Source organism: Phoca vitulina, unplaced genomic scaffold (assembly GCF_004348235.1).
Source record: "Phoca vitulina isolate PV1807 unplaced genomic scaffold, GSC_HSeal_1.0 scaffold27, whole genome shotgun sequence".
NCBI lineage: Eukaryota > Metazoa > Chordata > Mammalia > Carnivora > Phocidae > Phoca > Phoca vitulina.
In genome coordinates, this window is record NW_022589730.1 from 15,245,901 (window position 1) to 15,267,219 (window position 21,319).

Consider the following 21,319-nt stretch of genomic DNA (forward strand, 5'->3'; position numbering starts at 1 on the left):
TGTCTTATTCGACTTCTTCAACATGTATGCATGTATGTATGTATGTGTCTGTCTATCTATCAATAGGTCTATTGATCTCTGTATCTATCTGTTGATTTATCTGTGTATCTATCCATCCATCTATCACCTTTCTATTTCTCAATCTATCCATCTATCCTTCTGTTCAAAACTATGACTCCACATATGGATCAACACCACCAATTCCAATTAAAAACTTATTCTAGCTTTCCCCCTTTTTCCAATTTGTAAATGACTTCTCAACTTGAGAAATTTGGTTCTCACTATCCTCAAGGTATTTACTTATTTGCTCACCTCTAGAACAGTCCCTTAGTCCTTTCTTGGCCTCTATGATCTTATTATGTTGAAGGTTATAGATCGATTATTCTGTAGAATGACCCTCAGTTTGGTTTTGTCTGGTTTCCTCATGGTTAGATTCAGGCTTAGCACTTTTGGTAGGGATATCCCAGAATGACTTGGTACTCTTCTTCTTATGCCCCTTTGTAGATGTAGGGATTTCATTGTGTTCCATTGCTGTTGATGATAACTTTAAGCAGTTAAATAAGGTGGTATCTGCCAGTTTCTTTACTGTAAAATTTATCTTTTTCCATGTGTAATTAATAAGTATGTGGAGATACTTGGCACTTGTAAATATCTTACTCTGTGAGATATCCTGATTTCACCTACTAGCTCATCAAAGTTCACCCAATAAATAGTTCATCAAAGAACCTTGCCTGAAAATTTTATTATTAAGATGGCTACTAGGTGGTGATTTTTATAACTATCTCAATCTTTCTACATTTATTATTTACCAGTATAAGAAAGAGTTTTATCTTATTCACTCATTCCTTTATCTCTTTGTATCAATATAATGTCATAGATTACTAAATATTGCTAAAACCTACTGTAATAAAATCCATCATCATTATTATTTATTTTCATGCTCAAATTATCTCAGATTTTGGCAAGTGAGAGTTCATTCAAGCTGAGTTCTGTTCTTTTCAACAGATTTCCATCGGCTTTTGAGCATTTCCCTACTATTTGCCATAATAACGTGTTTTAGGTTCATCATCTACTTTGCCTACCTACCCCAAGACTCAGTCATCTCTCTAAGGAGCCTTGTTTCCTTCTCATAGAGAATGGTATTTAGAAATGAAGACCTTGATGCTACGTGTGCTCATTGTTACTGCGGTGTTGCTATTCTCAAATTCTCTCAATAAACAAAGCCAAGAAAAAAATACACACAAACACACACATACATATATACAAATTCATACAAATATATTTTACATATATACATACTATATATATAGTATATCAATATATTACATATTGATAACTGTTAGTTTACAGTGATTCTTCCAATTCCAATCCAACACATCAAAGTTTATTATACCTTCTTCAACTTAAGAAACCTGGCTCTTGTTATCCTCAATATGTGTGCTCATATACTCAATCACATGTATATAACCAATCTCTGACCCTTCCTAGGCACTGCCTTGCTTGATTGCCATTGACCATTGCTGGACTGGCACCCCCTCAGCTGCTTTTTCACATGGGCCCCAACTTCTTCTTGGAAGTCTGTCCCCTTGGCCATCTTTTCTTCTTCAATCCCAACACTTTAAATAATCTGTCCAAAGTTGTACATTGTTCTCTTAAACTTCGACACATAAACTGCCACACTATACCTTGACTATTGGTATAAATGTCTGTGTTATCAAATGGGCCATAAACTCCCCTGTTCCTAGCAACTATTAGATGTGTAATAAAATGTTAATGTATGTATGTTTTAATTGCATGTATTATTCAATATGTTTCTACCTAACAAGCAATAAAAGGTTTTGGAAAATCCAAGGACTTCTATGACACTTTTGTCTTTATCCTGATACTTTGAGCAGATGTAGCAACAATTTAAAATATTCTGATATCCCTAGAAAGAATGAATGAAAATGAAAATGGATGACTTCGAGAGTGAAGGGGAGGAAATACAAAGAAATTAATAGTTATGAATTTATCTGTTTGGAGAGATCAACAAAATATATGACTCTCAGTTGTAGGTGTTATCAATTGAATGGCAAAGTATTAAAGAACTGGAGAAAAAGTTGTATGCACCCAAATTTGTATAATGGACCTGTGCTATGAGAAGATACTACATGTATGTAATTCATCCTATAAATGGGTCCCATAGATTAAATAACTCTGACATTTTGGACTCATCTGATATCTAATAAACTTTCTTTTTTGTACAAATATATTTATTCCAAACATCTATGTGTCATAAAAATGCTAAATTTCAGCTTTTCCCCTTTATTTCTTTTTAACTAGGAAGTCACAAATATAGTAAGGGTCTGTATTCTTTTCCGTCAGTTTATTCTGCCTTTTACTAATAAATAACTTTGAAACTTGCATTTACTTACAGTTTCCTAAAGTGTTTTAAAGTCTTATTTATATGATTTTTTTACAAGGTACAAAACAGATTACATATGCTAGCTTCACAAAACCCTTGTGATATAGGTCAAACAATTATTATGTCTCTTTTGCATAATAGGCATTCCCACTTACGTGGTATTTGGATATAGGTATGCATCTGTATAAAACATATGGATTATGTCCTTTTAGACAAGCTTTTTTTCTTTCCAAAAAAAGAAAATCAATATACTATAGAAGCAAGAGCACGGAGTCTAGATTCAAAGTGAACTAGATTCAATGTCTAGCTCTGACTCATGGAGCTGTATGACCTAGGGAAAGTGACTTAATTTTTGGAAGCTTTGTTTCTTTGTAGATAAAAAGGGGGCTGGTAGCACTTACTTTGTTTACTTGTTGGGAAGACTTAAGATATTTTATGTGTAGTGACAAGCATAACAGAAATGCTCAATAAACACTTCTTTTATAACTAAAAATCCTATGGTTGGTTGTAATCAGGGTCATAAGGACATGACTTTATGTAAATAAAAGGTGAGAATAATTAAACAAGTGAAACTCGTGCCCTCTTTCTCAGGATTCAGGAGAAGAAATGTTATCAACACTATATTAATTCCATAAAATAGTGTCATCAGTGGTTAGAAACATCAAAAATACTTGTTTAGGTCATTAATGTATCCCTTTCAAACAGGTGACTTAAATCAAAGTGTTTCCTGCAGTCTTAGGAAATAACTTTAATAACATTTCATCACATATTAGTTTGTAAATGGGGGAAAAATGGTATCCACTTTGGGAAAAATTAAATAGGAAAATCTAAGAAATTAAACACTGAATCAGAAGTTATCCCCCATAGTGTTTTGTCAGTGCTATTATAGTTTTTTTCCAAATAGCTCTTTTCTAACAATTGGTGATAAATGGATTTGAAATTGTTGCAGTTAATGACAAAAACCAAGACAGCAAAATCACTGGTGACATTTTATATAATTACACATAAATTCCATATGTATAAATCAACTAACTCCTGGGGTGCCTGGCTGGCTTCATTGGTAGAGAGAGCATGCAACTCTGGATCTTCGGGGTTGTGAGTTTGAGCCCCATGTTAGCTGTAGAGATTACTTAAAGATAAAATCTTTAAATAAATTAATTAATTAACTAACTAACTCCTAATTTATCCAGAAGTAATTTATCTGGTAGGGTAAAGTCTTCAGAATACACAAAGAGAAAACAAATTAAGTAAAATATCTTTCTGAACAACCCAGATATGTGTCATAGAGTCCATCATAAAAACACACAAAACAAAACAAAACAGACAAACAAAAAAACAACTCCTTTGCCCTGTCACTAGAGGTCCATTAATGAACCCACTTAATTTTCCCCAACATTTTAGTAATCGAATTTCCCTGACTACAGGAGATTTACACTGAAGGTAAGTAAGGGAGAGTTCATAGAAGCTGACTTAATGATGGCAGCCAAAATTGTAGATGACTGTTTATTACTGATGGAACGAAAAGAAAGTAATTGTTAAAAGTAGCATTGAGATCATTAAAATGCATATTAAGTAACCAATCTGCAATGAATAGTAAAATTGTAAGTTTAATTATACGTGCTTAGCTCCTGTTTTTAGATGTTCATGTATTGTGGAAAAGCTGAGATCAGCCAATGTGCCATTTCCTGGGATGTTATAAGTACTTCTTGGCCAGCTTACATACCACTTATTTGCTGTTCGTCTTTTCAATGAGTTTCTAAGCAGCTGTGTAGAAATAATTTTTAATTGAATAATTTCACCCACCTTGACTTTATTTCAGATGTCCTCTATCATTATCGATTGGTAAGGGAAAATGACTAGATGATCCCCTGGGGGCATCAACGACTGTAGCCCAGAAGTGACTACTGAAATAATGACACCCTCATTAAACAATGATTAATTCTTATGAGTTAATGGGGTAACCTCGATATATCTGGATTGTTTCCTTATGTGGAACACCTCCTTTTCTGTGTCTCGGTTTGAATGAAGTCCTATTACTCTTTGCAGTACTCTTGGGCATGTTCAGGATTATAGAAACAGGCAAACAGTACATACACATCTTGTTTTTTCAAAGTGCTTTTTGACATTCTTTTCAAACATCCAATATTTGAAAGTTTTCTTGACCACAGATAGGATAAAATATAGGAAAGTCAACTGTAAATGTGTGTAAGGAAGATATGGTGAATCTTTAGACATTAGGGTGGATTTGTACTATGCCAAATGAACACCGTTGCAAGTCTTCTTCATAGTATTCCTTTCTTTTATGATTCCAGGTTAAGGTTAGCCACAGGGGAATCTGTTTGATCAGGTAAGGCAGAAGTGACCCAAACCGATGCAGAACTAAAGCAATATGACCAGTAAAATATAAGCATGATGGTGGCAGAGAACTAACTTGTATTTTTTGTTATTTCTTTAGTGACTAGGGCACTGTCTGGCATATGGTAGCTGCTCAAGAAGGATTGTGGTATGACTTGTGACCTCAGTGGGCAGGACTAGAGAAAGAAAAGAGAAGAGGTATGACAAAACCAAGAAGGACAGAAAACTGAACATGTTGAGGACCATACTGACATTGCCCTTGCTACAGGACAAGGTAATGCTAATGCTCCTCAGTGTCTAAGTCCACACTATGCATTATTAGCTACCAATCACACACAGGGCTGTTGAGAGCATGCAATGTGGCTAGTGCGAATTAAGATGTTCGGTAAGCATAAAATACACACTAAGTTTCAAAGCTTAATGGAAAAAACCAAGAATGTAAAATATCAAATTAATGATTTGAATGTTGATTATAGGTTGAAGTGATAGTATTTTGGATATATTGAGTTAAATTAAATATATTGTAAAATTAATTTCTCCAGGTTCTTCTTAGTTTTTAATGTGGCTACTAGGAAATTTAAAATTAAATATTTGGCTGACATTATGTTTCTACTGGACAGTGGCTTGTCTAACTAGTTCTTTAGTAGAAATTTTTAAAATAATTGCCAATTTAGAGCAGCCTCCTTTATTGACAGGTGAAAGTTGATGTCTTACAAACATGTCTCATGTAATATTCACGAGAGTTTTTTGGTTTGGCTACTGTTTACTGATAAGGAATCAGATCTATAATGGGCAAAAGCACTTTGGAAGATACATATATTGTAACAGAAAAAGAAAAACCCTTTGGAATCATGAACCATGTCTTTTAACAACTTTTGCAGCTGATTTTGCCCATGAAAGTAGCATTCCTTTTGTATAAAACAAAAAGAGTAGACTTCCATGAGCATTAAGAAGATTTTTGTGTCCATAGTCTAAGTAAAACTATCACTTTCAAACTTGCTTTTGGCTACAATGATCTATTTCAGTGTTTCTCTAGGAATTCTTGAAATACCGAATTCTCACTGCCTCTTAAAATCACAAAAAAAAAAAAAGAAAGAAAAAATTGGCCTTTGATTGCATCCTAAGGGACATGCATTCTCCCATCCTCTCATCCCCCATACAAAGGAGTTATTATGTTTGCTTTAATTAAACTTTATTTTCTCTGGCATTCCTTTACTTCTCTCTCTCTCTCTCTCTCTCTCTGGTCACTCCCTTGGGAAAGGATACTATCCTCTGGCTCTTTGGTATTTGCAGTTTTCCAAATGAATGACCTCTCCACCTCTGGGCTTACTCTGTCTAATCCATTGTCCAAACCACAACCAGTGTGATAATTATAAGCAAATTCTGACCACCACTTTACTCCTTACGAACTTTTTGTTGGTACACCACGATCTTCAGGAAAAAGACACATTAGTCAGTGTTACTAAAAAGGCCCTACATGATTTTGTTACCCGTGGGAAGGTCTGCCTTGTGTGAATGGAAGTCTCGGTCCTTGGATTTCCCATGAAAAGAATCACGTGGGGATCTGCGCTCGAATAGAGACAGGCAGAGAGAAAGTAGCAAGCACAAAGCAGTTTAGAAAAGCGAAAACACACTCGCAGGGTGGGGGAGCAGGCAGGTTCTGGAAGGTGGAAAAAGCCCCTGTGTTGTGTTTTGTTTGGGTATCATTGCATCTCTCTGGGCTGGGGAGGAGCTGTGACCTATAGTGAGGTGGTCACTAATGGAAGCTGCTTCCAAACATTTGGGAATCTCCTCCCACAGGTTGGGAGGAGGAGTTTTTGATCCTACGAGGTTTGTAGGGGGAGCCATCGTGGCAAACTTTCTCTCCATTGGTGGCAGGGAAGAGACTGTACTCGCAATGCAAATGCATTATAATGAGTCTAGGGGTTATCCTGGGCAGAGGTGAAGAAGGAGAGCGCATGCTCTGCACCTTGGGCTCCTCATCGGTCAGCCCCAAGGTCTTCGAAGCCACCAGGCCAGGATGTTTTGCTCCCAGGCTTTTAATGTGTATCTTATTTATCACTGTTCTTGCCCCCAGCTCAAGTCTCTATCATTCCCCTTGAAGGACTTGGGACTCTGACTGGGGGGCGTTCCTTCCGCCGCTCATGTCTAGCTTCTACCTAGCAATTTGACCAGAGTATTCCTCACAGCCTCCTGTCTTACTATAGGCACAACTTCCGCTGGAGTCTGCTCCAGACATTGTTAACTACCTGTCACCCCTCCTGACCATCGCCTCCATCCTGTGTTCACAGCCCTTAGGCAGGCACCTTGCTAATTCTCATTTACTCTTTGGGCCTCTTCAGGCAGTCCCTGAACCCTTCTCCCTCATGTTCTCCCCACTCCTCCAGTGAGGCTACAGAAGATATTTATGACATGTTCATCCCCATATGACAGCATTTGTAAGCAACATTATAATCTTCTGCTTACTTGTTTATGTAGATGGTAAGTGCCTTGAAAGACCAGGATTGTGATTTATTCCTGAGAATATTTCTTCATAACCACATAGTACGTGTGGTCTGGTTATTATTATTCAATACTTATTTTTAATTCATGGAAATAAAATTCTGTCTCACTCATTTAATAAAATATAGAAAACAATTTGCCTCAAAAAATGTTTGGAGATTTGTTTATGGTGTTTTCTCAGGTTTAAAATATGTCCTCCACCTCCCTCTTTCTGATCTTTCATATTTAAGACATCAGAATGTTTATGTCTTTCACTGTCCACTTCAAATTTTATCTTTGCAAGAAGATGATAGTACTTTCAAATCACTTTATTTTGTACTAGAATTATGAACAATTTATACCTCCAGCTAGCACTTCAGCCCTTTTTTCTATTATGTAGCCAACTTCTTTTTTTTTTAAGATTTGATTTATTTGAGATAGAGCGAGAGTAAGTGAGAAAGAGAGAGAGCACAAGCAGGGGGAGCAGCAGAGGAAGAGGGAGAAGCAGGCTCTCCACTGAGCAGGGAGCCCGACGCGGGGCTTGATCCCAGAACCCGATCCCAGGACCCTGGGATCATGACCTGAGCTGAAGGCAGACACTTAACCGACTGAGCCATCCAGGTGCCCCAGTGTAGCCAACTTCTGATCACAAAACTTGTGGATGTGGTCTGTGGGAACATGCACACACACGGTTATTATGCATCCATCATTTATCCCTCATGCTGAGCTCAGGATCTTTCCTATAATATTTGCTTATAAATTACATGCTGGATTAAAAATACATTGGAATACTATTTAGTACTCATACTGATAAACATATAAGCAGAATATTGTCAAATACAGGTTCTTTTTTGTGTTAGTCTGACTTGTAATTATTCAGTGAATTCAACAATTTTCCTTAACGTATATTTGTCAGAGTGTCACGGGTTTTGGTTAATTTCTAGAGTTCTAAAAAAGTTTATTTTAAAATTTTTCCCAGGGTTCTCATTGCTTTCATGGAGGAGGAGAGTTTTACAGGTCCTTCCTTCACCACTCTGGACATGCTGTCCATATTTCTTTTCAGACAAACTTTGGTACTTTCGGCCTTTCAAGTAATTTGCCCATTTTTCGTAAAGTTGTTTATAAGATGGCCTTATTAATTCTTTTGGTATCTGTAGAATTTGTAGTGATGTCACCTCTTCCGATCCCAATATTGCTGATTTGTGTTTGCTCTCCTGTTCTTTTTTTCCTGATCAGCCCAATTAGAGGTTTCTTAATTGAACTGGTATTTTCAATGAACAACCTTGTTATTTCATCAATTTTCTCAATTGTTTTTATGTTTCCTATTTCATTGATTTCCATGGTAATATGTATTCTTTTATTCTACTTACTCTAGGTTTTCTTTGCTCTACTTTTTCCCCTATTATATTAAGGCAGAAGTAGAGGTTATTGATTTGAAATTTTTCTTCTTTTGAATGTAAGCATTTTGTGTTTTTAATTCCTCTCTGACTCGTGGCATCCCACAAATTTTGATATGTAGCATTTCATTTTTGTCCAATTTAAAAGTTTCAAATTTCCCTTTTGATTTCTTCTTTGAACCATGGCTTACTTGAAGTGTGCTACTTAGCTTCCAAATATTTGATTATTTTCTACATATCTTTATACAATTGATTTCTAACTTAATTCCATTTGAACAGAAACATACTCTGTATCATTTGAATCAATTTAAGTTTATTGAGTCTTGTTTTACACCCAGATTATGGTAAATCTTTGTAAACATTTCATGTGCACTTGAGAAGAATGTGCATTCTGCTGTCTTTGAGCAGAGTGTTCTATAAATGTCAGTTAGGACACGCTACTAGTCAGTGCTGTATGGTCTTTATCCTAACTGATTTTGTCTAATTGTCCTATCAGTTATTGAAAAGGGTATTGGAATCTATCAGCTGTCTCTTCTTGAATTTTGTAATTCTGTTATTAGATGTATAAATGTTTATCATTGTTATATTTACCTGGTAAATTTACCCTTTTATAATTATGAAATAACCCTCTTAATTCCTTTTAATAATTGGCTAAAATCTATATTGGCTGGTATTAATACAGTTATTTCAGGTTTCTTTTGATTTGTGTTATCATGCTATATCTTTTCCTATTACTTGATCTTTAATATATTTATGTTTCATATTTAAAGTGGGTTTCTTGAAGAGAGACTTTAGCTGAATTTTTATCCAATCTGAAAATCTCTACCTTTTAAATTGGAGTGTTGAGGCAATTTACATTTAATGTGATTATCAGTATGGTTGAGTTTATTTTATTTTTTAGTTTAAGATTTTATTTATTTATTTGACAGAGAGAGACACAGTGAGAGAGGGAACACAAGCAGGGGGAGTGGGAGTGGGAGAGGGAGAAGCAGGCTTCCTGCGGAGCAGGGACCCCAATGCGGGGATCGATCCCGGGACCCCGGGATCATGACCTGAGCCGAAGGCAGACACTTAATGACTGAGCCACCCAGGCACCCCATCAGTATGGTTGAGTTTAAATGTACATCTTGCTATTTGTTTTATGTCTTACCTAATTTTCTTTGGTACTTTTTTTCTTCTTCTTCATTTGGATTCAGTGCTAAAAGAAAAAGTTGTCAAACCACAATTCTATAGCTAATGAAAATGTCTTTCAAAAACGAGGGTAAATTAAAGACATTTTCAAATAATTAAAAGTTGACAGAATTCATCATAGAATTCCATTAAAATACTAATGGAAGATTTTTCAGAATGAAAGAAAATGATTCCTAAAATACATTTATATCTGCAAGAAGGATTTAAAAGCATCAAAATGTTGAATATGTAAGTAAATACACTATTTTTTCTTCTTTAAACTCTTTGAAAAGAGATAACTATATTTTTCATGTCAAACATATAACACCACATTTTGAGGTTTATAACATGTATAGATGTAAAATATGTGACATTAGGATTAACAGTTGGGTAATAAATGAAATTATATTGTTGCAAAGGTGCTTATCTTCTTGGAGAGCAGTAAAATATGAACTCTACATCCATTGCAATATAGATATGCACTCTAATCCAAGAGCTGCCATTTAAAATGAGACGGGACAAAAATAGATATTTCACAAAGGATAATATAGAAATGGCCAATAAAAAATGTTGAATATCATTAGATAATTAGGAAAATATACATTAAGCTTATAATGAGATAGCCTTTCACGCCCACTAGAAAGGCTAAAGTTATCTTGATGAAGTCCCAGTAGTTCATTTTTGCACTTGCTTCCCTTGCCTTTGGCGATGTTTCTAGGAAGAAGTTGCTGCGGCTGAGGTCGAAGAGGTTGCTGCCTGTGTTCTCCTTTAGGATTTTGATGGACTCCTGTCTCACATTGAGGTCTTTCAACCATTTTGAGTCTATTTTTGTGTGTGGTGTAAGGAAATGGTCCAGTTTCATTCTTCTGCGTGTGGCTGTCCAATTTTCCCAACACCATTTGTTGAAGACACTGTCTTTTTTCCATTGGACATTCTTTCCTGCTTTGTTGAAGATTAGTTGACCATAGAGTTGAGGGTCCATTTCTGGGCTCTCTATTCTGTTCCATTGATCTGTGTGTCTGTTTTTGTGCCAGTACCATACTGTCTTGATGATGACAGCTTTGTAGTAGAGCTTGAAGTCCGGAATTGTGATGCCACCAGCTTTGCTTTTCTTTTTCAACATTCCTCTGGCTATTCAGGGTCTTTTCTGGTTCCATACAAATTTTAGGATTATATGTTCCATTTCTTTGAAAAAAGTGGATGGTATTTTGATGGGGATTGCATTGAATGTGTAGATGGCTCTAGGTAGGATTGACATCTTCACAATATTTGTTCTCCCAATCCATGAGCATGGAACGTTTTTCCATTTCTTTGTGTCTTCCTCAATTTCTTTCATGAGTATTTTATAGTTTTCTGAGTACAGATTCTTTGCCTCTTTGGTTAAATTTCTTCCTAGGTATCTGATGGTTTGGGGCACAATTGTAAATGGGATTGACTCCTTAATTTCTCTTTCTTCTGTCTTGTTGTTGGTGGATAGGAATGCCACTGATTTCTGTGCATTGATTTTATATCCTGCCACTTTACTGAATTCCTGGATGACTTCTAGAGGTTTTGGGGTGGTCTTTTGGGTTTTCCACATAAAGTATCATATCATCTGCAAAGAGTGAGAGTTTGACTTCTTCTTTGCCAATTCAGATGCCTTTTATTTCTTTTTGTTGTCTGATTGCTGTGGCTAGGACTTCTAATACTATGTTGAATAGCAGTGGTGATAGGGGACATCCCTGCCGTGTTCCTGACCTTAGGGGGAAAGCTCTCAGTTCTTCCCCATTGAGAATGATATTCGCTGTGGGTTTTTCATAGATGGTTTTTATGTTATTGAGGTATGTACCCTCTGTCCCTATACTCTGAAGAGTTTTGATCAAGAAAGGATGCTGTACTTTGTCAAATGCTTTTTCTGCATCTATTGAGAGGATCATTTGGTTCTTGTTCTTTCTTTTATTAACGTATTGTATCACATTGATTGATTTGTGGATGTTGAATCAACCTTGCAGCCCAGGAATAAATCCCACTTGGTCGTGGTGAATAATCCTTTTAATGTACTGTTGGATCCTACTGGCTAGTATTTTGGTGAGAATTTTCGCATCCATGTTCATCAGGGATATTGGTCTGTAATTCTCCTTTTTGATGGGGTCTTTGTCTGGTTTGGGGATCAAGGTAATGGTGACCTCATAAAACGAGTTTGGAAGTTTTCCTTCCATTTTTATTTTTTGGAACAGTTTCAGAAGAATAGGTATTAATTCTTCTTTAAATGTTTGGTAGAATTCCCCTGGAAAGTCATCTGGCCCTGGGCTTTTGTTTGTTGGGAGATTTTTGATTACTGCTTCAATTTCCTTAGTGGCTATAGGTCTGTTCAGGTTTTCTATTTCTTCCATGGTAAATAAAAGTTCTTTTCACCATAAAAAAAAAAAAGGAAAAGAAAAAAGAAAAAGAAAGGCTAAAGTTAAAAAAACTGACAAGAGGAGTACATCTTCCAGCTAAGATGGACTAAGAGGAACCACCTAAACCATCCCATGTGAAACAACTAAAACACAAACAAAATATTGAAACAGGTATTTCAAGACACTAGACATTGGGTAGCAAAGGACAGAGATCACTGAGAAAAGGGAAATAAAGAAGGTGAGCCTATGATTGCTAACACATACTAACCAGAGAAGGTTTCCAGACCTAGACTCAGAGAAGGGAAAATCAGGAGGAGGATGGCAGTCATCTCAGCTGAGAAGATAAACAGGAATGTGGAGAAACCCAAGTGGCTAATGTATATGTTATTGGGAGACTCAAATAGTGGGAGAGAAAATATATTTGAAGAGATAATAGCTAAGTATCCTTAAAAATTGATGTTATAATTCTACATATCCAAGGAGCTCAATGTCCCTGAGCACAGGAACATGAAGGAAAGTATACCAAATCACACTGCAATCAAATTATTTAAGACAACGGATAGAAAGAGAAGTTTGTTGTTGTTGTTGTTGTTTTAAATAACACAAATGTACAGAGAAAAAGAGATCAGAATTAAAGTAGAAAGTGGAATTAAAGTAGAAAGTGGAAGCAGTGGAAGCCAGGAGATGGTGGCATATGGTCTATAAAGTACTAAAGAGAAAAATTGTCACCCTAGAACTCTATACTCAACAAAGATAGCTTTCAAGAATATAAGTGAAATAAAGATTTTAAGCATATAAAAGCCGAGAGACTTCAGCACCAGAAGACATGCACTAGAAAATATAAAGAAAGTTCTTCAGGAAGAAGAAAGAGATACCTAATGGCAATCTAGATTGGTACAAAGGAACGAAGAGCACTGGAAATGCTAACTACAGGAGTGAATACTTTTTTAAATGTTGTTATTTAAATACCTTTAAGATACAATTGACTTTTTAGTACAAGAAATACTAACAACATGTCATGAAGCTTACACTATGTGGTGTTTGCTGAACTTCTTGGATCTGTAATTTAATTTCCAAATTTGGGAAATTTGGAGGTAATATTCCTTTCAATATATTTTTTGGCCCATACGCTCTCTCTTCGGAGACTTCAGTTACACATGCATTTGACTCCTTGACACTATGTCACAGGTCACTTAGCCTCTGTTCAGTTTATTTTTAATATTTTCCCCTCTGGTTCTTCAGGATGAATGATTTCTATTATTTTGTTTTCTTAGGTCTTCAGTCTTAAGTCCATCTAATAGACATCCTACTTCAGATGTTATACATTCCAATTATAAAATTTCCAGTTTTATAGTTCTAACTTGCCTGATATGGTTCTTTATATGTTCACAAATTATGACCACCCCCTTCTTTAAGGCCTTCAATATATTTATAATCACTCCTTTAAAGTTCCTGGAAGACCTTGAATATATTTATAATCAGTCCTTTAAAGTTCCTATCTGTTCATTTTAATGACATGGTCACCTCAAGGGTAATTTTTATTACCTGACTTTTTCTTGATATTGCATCTCACTTTCCTGTTTCTTCTCATCTGTAGTTTGTTGGGGTTTTTGCTTTGTTTTGTTTTTTATATACTGAACGGTTTTAAGTGCTAGCTGAAGGTAAGGGAAATCTAGAATTGGTAGTGGTGGAGGAAGATGAGGCAAACCTACTCTGATCTGAAGACTAGCTGTAGCAATGGAGACTAGAGCTTATTTCACTAATTCTCTCGCATGAAATCTTTTGTAAAGGCTGTGTCAGGCAACCACCATGATGTCTAAGTTACAGTAGAGCATGAGGAAGTCATGAGGAAGCATGAACCACCGACTTCCAGCCCTACTTACACCTTCTCCATCTAATCTCAGACTACAGCTGTGGATACCAGGGACAGGTCGAGGAGTGGTCCACCTCCCTGACAGTGTGACAGAGTATATCCTCAATTGTGTACCAGGTATCTTCACTAAAGATCTGGGGAGAATTTTATTCAGGCTACATTCATGTGCTGCTCAGATGTACAAGGGATTAATGCTCCCAAGGAAGATCTCAAATAATCAGATATGGGAAGTATGAGATAACATTCGTGTTTCCCATACTTTGGGTAAATAATTCAGTGAAGGATCTTGCTTGCTTCTTAGGAGGTCCCATAAGAACTAAGTCCCCATTTGTAATTTGCTCTGATACTGAATTTTCCTCCTGACTATCTCACTTTCTGTGTTTCTTCAGTTCTCCTTTAGATAACCTCCCTGGTAAAATCTGGTGCATAAATCCTTGTTTCAGATTGTATTTGTTCTCCAATAGGATAACAACAAAACTACTGAGTTCAAAATGTTTTCCCATGTAAAAAACAAGATTGAAATAAAACATATTCAAGAGGATATCATAAGATTAGCAGTAGTTATTTTAATACTGAAAAAGTCTGAGCATTTTCAGAGCAAAAAAAAAAAAGTTTCCCATTAAAAAAAATTTTTTCAAAAGATGTAATTTTTTATTTATTTTACAGAGAGAGCATGAGTGGGTTAAGAAGCAGAGGGAGAGGGACAAACAGACTTTGTGAGGCTCAGTCTCACACTGGAGATCATGACCTGAGCCAAAATCAAGAGCTTGGTGCGCAACCAATTGAGCCACCCAGATGCCCCTAAAAAGAATTCTTGTGGGTTAACTATTCTTAAGTGCACCATTTATGTAAATTAGTGTGTCTAAATGGCTTGTAAACATAATATTCCCTCAAGTGTTTAATTTATACATTTACTCTGTGGAAGAAAGAATTTATTCATCAAAAGTAAACATTAATGCATTTCATTCAAATAATGATAAATTCTGATGGGTATGACCAAATTAATGAGACTTTAATGATGATTTATGTTTGCTTATGTTCAAGTAATCCCTTCCACATCTATTAATGTAAGAATTACCGATCTCAGACTACTACCTAGCAGAAGATTCAGACCTGATTGATTCCTTTTTATGTCATCAAGAACATTACCCTCTGCCTACAGGAACATAATAAATTCAAATCAAAATCAATAGCAATAAGTACCATTACAATGAGAATTCTGAAATAGCAAAAACTCTTAGAAATGCTAAATTATGGATCCTTCTATTCAAGCAGTAGTCAGGATATCCATGTTATGGTAAAGAAGAGGTCTTGGTACTTCCTTTAAGCAGAACTCGACTTGGTGTGATTAATGATGAGTACCATGATGCCATGGAAACAGTGCCCTTAACCCCATATGTAAGACTTTGGCCTAATCAATCTTTTATTTGGGATATATCAGTTTTTGTTGTTTAAAAATAAAAGAAGTTTAAACTTTTGTGATATTTAGATAATAGGATTTGTTTTTCAAAACATCATTTCTCCAGATTATTCAGGCAAAGGGAATTCATGCTTCAGTGGGAATACATTTAAATAACTGCTAGCTCTGAGTTCATCCTACTGAGAGCGGGAAGGCTGTTCGTATAAAGACAGGGTAGGTGTAGAATATTTACAAATTGAATAATAAAAATAGGTTGAATGAGTTCAGAACCTAAATTGAACATGCAAATTGTTCCAGAAAAATCCTCCAAGAATTCTCAAGATAATGCTTCCCCTCTATTTTCAGTTCTGGATCCACTCTAAGGATTTTCTCTTCTGAAATCATGATGACTCTAACTATATGTCTTGCCTTTTACTGACTTTCTTCTTGGTGCCCTAACCTTTTCAGCTGTTCATAACTGGTTGTCTTTTAGATTAGGTTTATTGTCTAGCATAGGAAGTAATCGCTTTTAAGCATTTCTTTTCATTAATTAATTGAAGAATCTCTTAGTCTTAGAAGGAAAAGAATGACTTGACAATCCTCATTTAGCAAAATTACATTCTGAAATTTGTTCATGAATTGTGAATGACACTATATCCGAATAAGATAGTATACATTTACACACATAGAGGAAGTATATTTGGAAGAAAACCAACCTAGAAATGGTTTTGTTAAATATCCTAACAACATTCCCTTATTTTTGATAGTTCTTTATCTGGTTACTTGATTATTTCTCATTTCAAATTTCTTTCCACAGATTAATATGTACAAAATATAATGCAACTAATAGAAAATGCTCACAGTTAAGAAAATGTGCTTCATGACTGATAAATTAGATACCAGATTCCAAAAGAACTGCTAACAATTTGAGGTATAACTAAATTAGGGAATAAAAGTGATGACACCAACATAAAATATTTTATTATCTTTTTTATGATTTGTATATATTTAAAATGCATTATCTTCTACTTGCCATAAATAATAGTTCTAATGCAAATGGGGAAAGTGGTAAAGATAAATATCTTTGCTTGGTTCTTCAGATAAGAAAACTATGTCTCAGTGACTTCCAAGCATCATTTGTTATTATTCGTGCAGCGCAATTTCCCTTAATTGTTGATTACCAATGTATTTTTCTGCAGTGGTTTCAAGCTTTCAATTAATAAAATGCAATTTTAATAAAATTTAATTTATATAAGTGTAATTTTGTTAGTTAAAAGCTTGAAACCATTGAGGAAAAGTAAAAATAATAAGGGAATTAAACAGTAAGTTATTCCGAAAGTCAGAAAGCTATTGCGTCAACTTAACCATATTTCTGTAATGGATTGTTTGTTTGGGTTTTTTTGCTCTGTTTTCTGGAGGTTTTGTTGGTTTGGTTTATTATAGGTCACTGAATTAGCATGCAGCACAATAAGATGGAGAAATAAACATGTATGTTTAGGTGATGCACAATTGGTATAGCCTAATTGAATAAATGCCTATATAGAACTGTGCTTTAAAAGATTAGCCTAGGGGTGCCTGGGTGGCTCAGTCGTTAAGCAGCTGCCTTCTGCTCAGGTCATGATCCCAGGGTCCTGGGATCGAGTCCCACATCTGGCTCCCTGCTCAGCCTGGAGCCTGCTTTTCCCTCTCCCACTCTCCCTGCTTGTGTTCCCTCTCTCGCTGTGTCTCTCTCTGTCAAATAAATAAATAAAATCTTAAAAAAAATAAAACAAAAGATTAGCCTAGCCCCAAGAAAGGTTTGGCCCTTTGTTCCCAGCTTCTGGGAGATAACTTCTAGTCCCTTGGAATGTCCTGATTGAGAGGTATGTCATTGTTTATCTGGGGATCATAGGCCACACCAGATTGTCTATGTTAACAATGTGATTTATGGTGGGAACCTTGGGCCACATGGTTTCAGCTTGACTTCTGAAGGAGCTGGAGCTGAGGTCAGTCCTGGGTGCAGTCAGCTATGTTTCTGTGACCAACCTCCAATAAAATCTCTGGACAATGAGGGGAACTTCCCTGGTTGGCAGTACTCCAACCAGTGTGGCACATTGTCACACATTATTGCTGGGAGGAATAAGCACTGTCCATTGTCCATGTGAGCCCACCTAAAGAGGAGAATGGGAGTCTCCACACCCAGTCTCTGCTAGACCCTGCCCTTAGGTACCTTTTTCATTACTGATCTTAATGTGTTTCTTCTTGCTGTAATAAGCTGTAACCATGAATATAAAGCTTTGCTGAGTTCTGAGTCCTTCTGGTGAATTACTAAACCTGAGGGTGGTTTAGGGACCTTCCAACATGTAATAACCATAGCTATTGGCATGTATATCATATACTGTATCATTATATGCATGTATAGGGGTATGTGGAAAGGGTACCTTTCAAAAACCAAACTCTGAGTGAATATCCAATTCCATTCTAAATCCAAATTTCAGAATAAATAATAGTATCCTTTAGGAGAATATTCATATTAAAAGATAAGCATTTTTATGCTAAGAAAAATAATTTACATTCTACGATGTTTTCAGTATTTATTTTCCTTGTTATTAGAATAGTTGGTGACTACTTTAGAAAAATTTAAAAAAATTTTTAATTAAAAGAATGAAAATCTCCTAAAGTATTTGTTAAAATTTAAGTGTATATAGTTCAATTTATGTATTTTTAAACTTTTACTTAAACATCTATGGTCATCTGATTTTTCCCAAAATAACACTGCAGAGAAATAAGAGAACACCAGTATTTTCAATAAATGTTGTTGGATCAGATGGATATGCACATAGGAAATATTATTCTTGATGCCTCCCTCTGACTGTATACATAAATCAATTCTAAGTGGACTATGGATGTAAATGAAAAAGATAAAACAATAAAGCTTTTAGAAGAATAGGAGAAAAATCATCATTCATGATAGGCAAATATTTCTTAAATAGAAAACAAATGAGAAAGAAAACATTGATAAATTTGTCTACATTAAAATTAAAAATGTCTCTTAATCTAAAGACCACACTTAGGAGTGACGAAAGGCAAGCCAAGAGAAGGCAAAGATATATTTAACAAAGAACAAATATGAAGAAAATATAGAACTATCAATCAATAAGAGAAAAGCAGAAAACCCAACAGCAAAATGGCAAAACACTTGAAATAGCACTTCCAAAGAAAGAACCAAATGGCCAATAAAATAAGAGGTACTTGAGAGGGACTGAACTGTGTCCCTTCCAAAAGTCCTCACTCCCAATGTTGACTATATTTGGAGATTGGGCTTTGAGGAGGCAATTACATTTAAATGAGGTCATAAAGGGGGCCCCTAATTCAATAGGACTGCTGTCCTTAAAAGAAGAGAAAGAGACACCAGGTGTGGGCAAGCACAGAGAAAAGGCCAGGCAGTGTGAGGATACAAAGAGAAGAAGTTGAATGCAAACCAAGGAGAGAGGACTCAGGAAAAAAACAAACTTGCCAGCACACTGATCTTGGATTTCCATTCAATTTACAGATCAGCTAATAATAGATGATAATATGTCATTCTCTGCAAACATGATGACACTGGCCGACATAGATTTTTAATGCCAACTTGAAAGGCAGCAAATAATATCATCTTGATGTTGTCTTTTTCATTTACTAAATAACTGACAATTTAAAAATTTTTATCATAATAGAAGAGCTGCCAACATAAACAATCCAAGTTCCTGCCCTCATGGAGATTATACTTTGGGGGAGATATTTAGACAATAAACAAGTAGGTAACTATGTAAAGAACATGATTTCACACAGTGAGAAGACTAAGAAGAAAAAATTGTTTTAAACAGCAGGGTAATGGAATATGGAAAGTGAAGAGTAGTAACTGCACTGTGGTTGGGGGTGGAGAATAATGTAAGGGTCACCACTTCATAATAACAGAATATTACTTTCTAGTAAATATTATAGATTATAAAGATCTAGTGAAAAGAAGCTATCCAAACTAAATAGCAAACACAAGAGATGGGAGCAGCAGTTTGCTGCGGCCTCAAAGAAACCTAAAAGAACTCAATCCCCCCAAAATTATAGGAGATTGAAGACCCATGGCTGAGCTTATCCCTGGGTAAAGAGCAGGTGGAAGAGGAATCCGCTGTAGATGATGATAAGGTGGAAACAGCTAAAATATGGAAACCTTTTCACATCAAACATGGGGGCCAGCAAGTCATATCAGAATTACAAGCAGCCCGACCCCAGAGCAAGTCTGCTCTCAAACACCAACATCTTCCTGTGCATCTTCACCAGAAACGTGGGGGTCGTTTATCAACAGCTAGGGCACAGAAGGAGAACTGAGAAGGATTCTCCCTAGGGCACATGCAGCCCCCTCCCCAGTGCAAAGCAGGCACCTTTAGAGAGTGGTGGGGAGGGCAGGAGATCAGATGGAAATCTACCCAAAAAGTTCTGGCTTTTGCCTGCAAGAAGAGTGAAGAAGGGATGTTCCAAAAACAGCCTCCCACGCTCCTCAAATTTTCAATGACCAAAAACTGAAAGTTGGACATGCAGCCAGAGGGGGCCACCTGAAGGGATCAGGGCTTTTTAATCACCGAAGTCTGGAAGTGGGGTGACAGAACTGTGAGAAATTCCACGGAGCCGCTCCAGTATTGGGGATACCAGAGCCTGAAGGCATCTAAGAAGAACTGAGAGAAATTCTGAGACATTCTGGGTCGCCCCAGAATGTAGGGAGGCCCCTTCTGAAGGCTGAAGAACAAACAGGATTACAGAGTTCTCTTGAAGGCACAGAAATTAAAGGGAAGCACTGGGAGCAAAGAGGGGTCTCTGGGGACCCAGACACTTACCAGCCAGGCTGGGAAGTAGGATGAGATCTCTCTGGGGGCTCAGCTCCGAAGCGCAGGCAGATTGCCGAATCCTGCCAGTTCTTGGCCCCATGCCCTGCTGATAGGACAGTGTCTCTCCAGTTCTCAAAATGTCTAGTCAGTGGTGAACTGGATCAAACTCCATGTGTAACAAAGCCCAGACCCAGATAACCTACAGTTCAAATAGATTATCCCTTCTCTCAGCACCCACAGCTTAACAAAAGATTGATGTGCAGAAAGTATCTGTCATTTGATTTATTATCTACATTTTTTGTCTGTGAAAACATTGGCATATAATCACAAATTAGGAAACACCCACACAAAAAATTAGAAAATGTGACATACAGACAAAACAAGAAGTAGTCTATAGAAGGAGACCCAATGGTGACTCTGTTGTTGCAATTATGACAGTGATTTTGAACAATTATGGAAAAAAAAAGAAACCCAAGGACCTATTTGAAGAAGTGGATAAAATCCATGAAGAGATAGTAACTCCAGAAGAAGTGTGGCAACTCTAAAAAGCTAAGAACTATATAGAAATGCTAGAAATAAAAATATAATAGCAAATATGAAAAATTTATCTAGTGGATTAAATTAGAATCAGTGTACTTCGAGATTGGTCAATCCAAATAGAAACACGGGGTGCCTGAGTGGCTCAGTTGGCGGAGCGACTAACTCTTGGTTTCAGCTCAGGTCATGATCTCAGGGTCCTGAGATCGAGGCCTATGTTGGGCTCTGCACTCAATGCAGAGTCTGCTTGAGATTCTCTCTCTCCCTCTTCCTCTACCCTTCCCCCAAGCTCTCTCTCTCTCTAAAATAAAACAAAATCTTTTTTAAAAAATCTAAATGGAAACACAAAGTGAAGAGTTAAAAACATAGAAAAAAGCATCTAATATCTGTTGTACAATACTTTTCCGTCCAACATTATTGTAATCCATTCCCAGAAGAAGAAAGTTATACAGAAAAAAATACATATTTGGGGAAAAAAAGTGGTGTG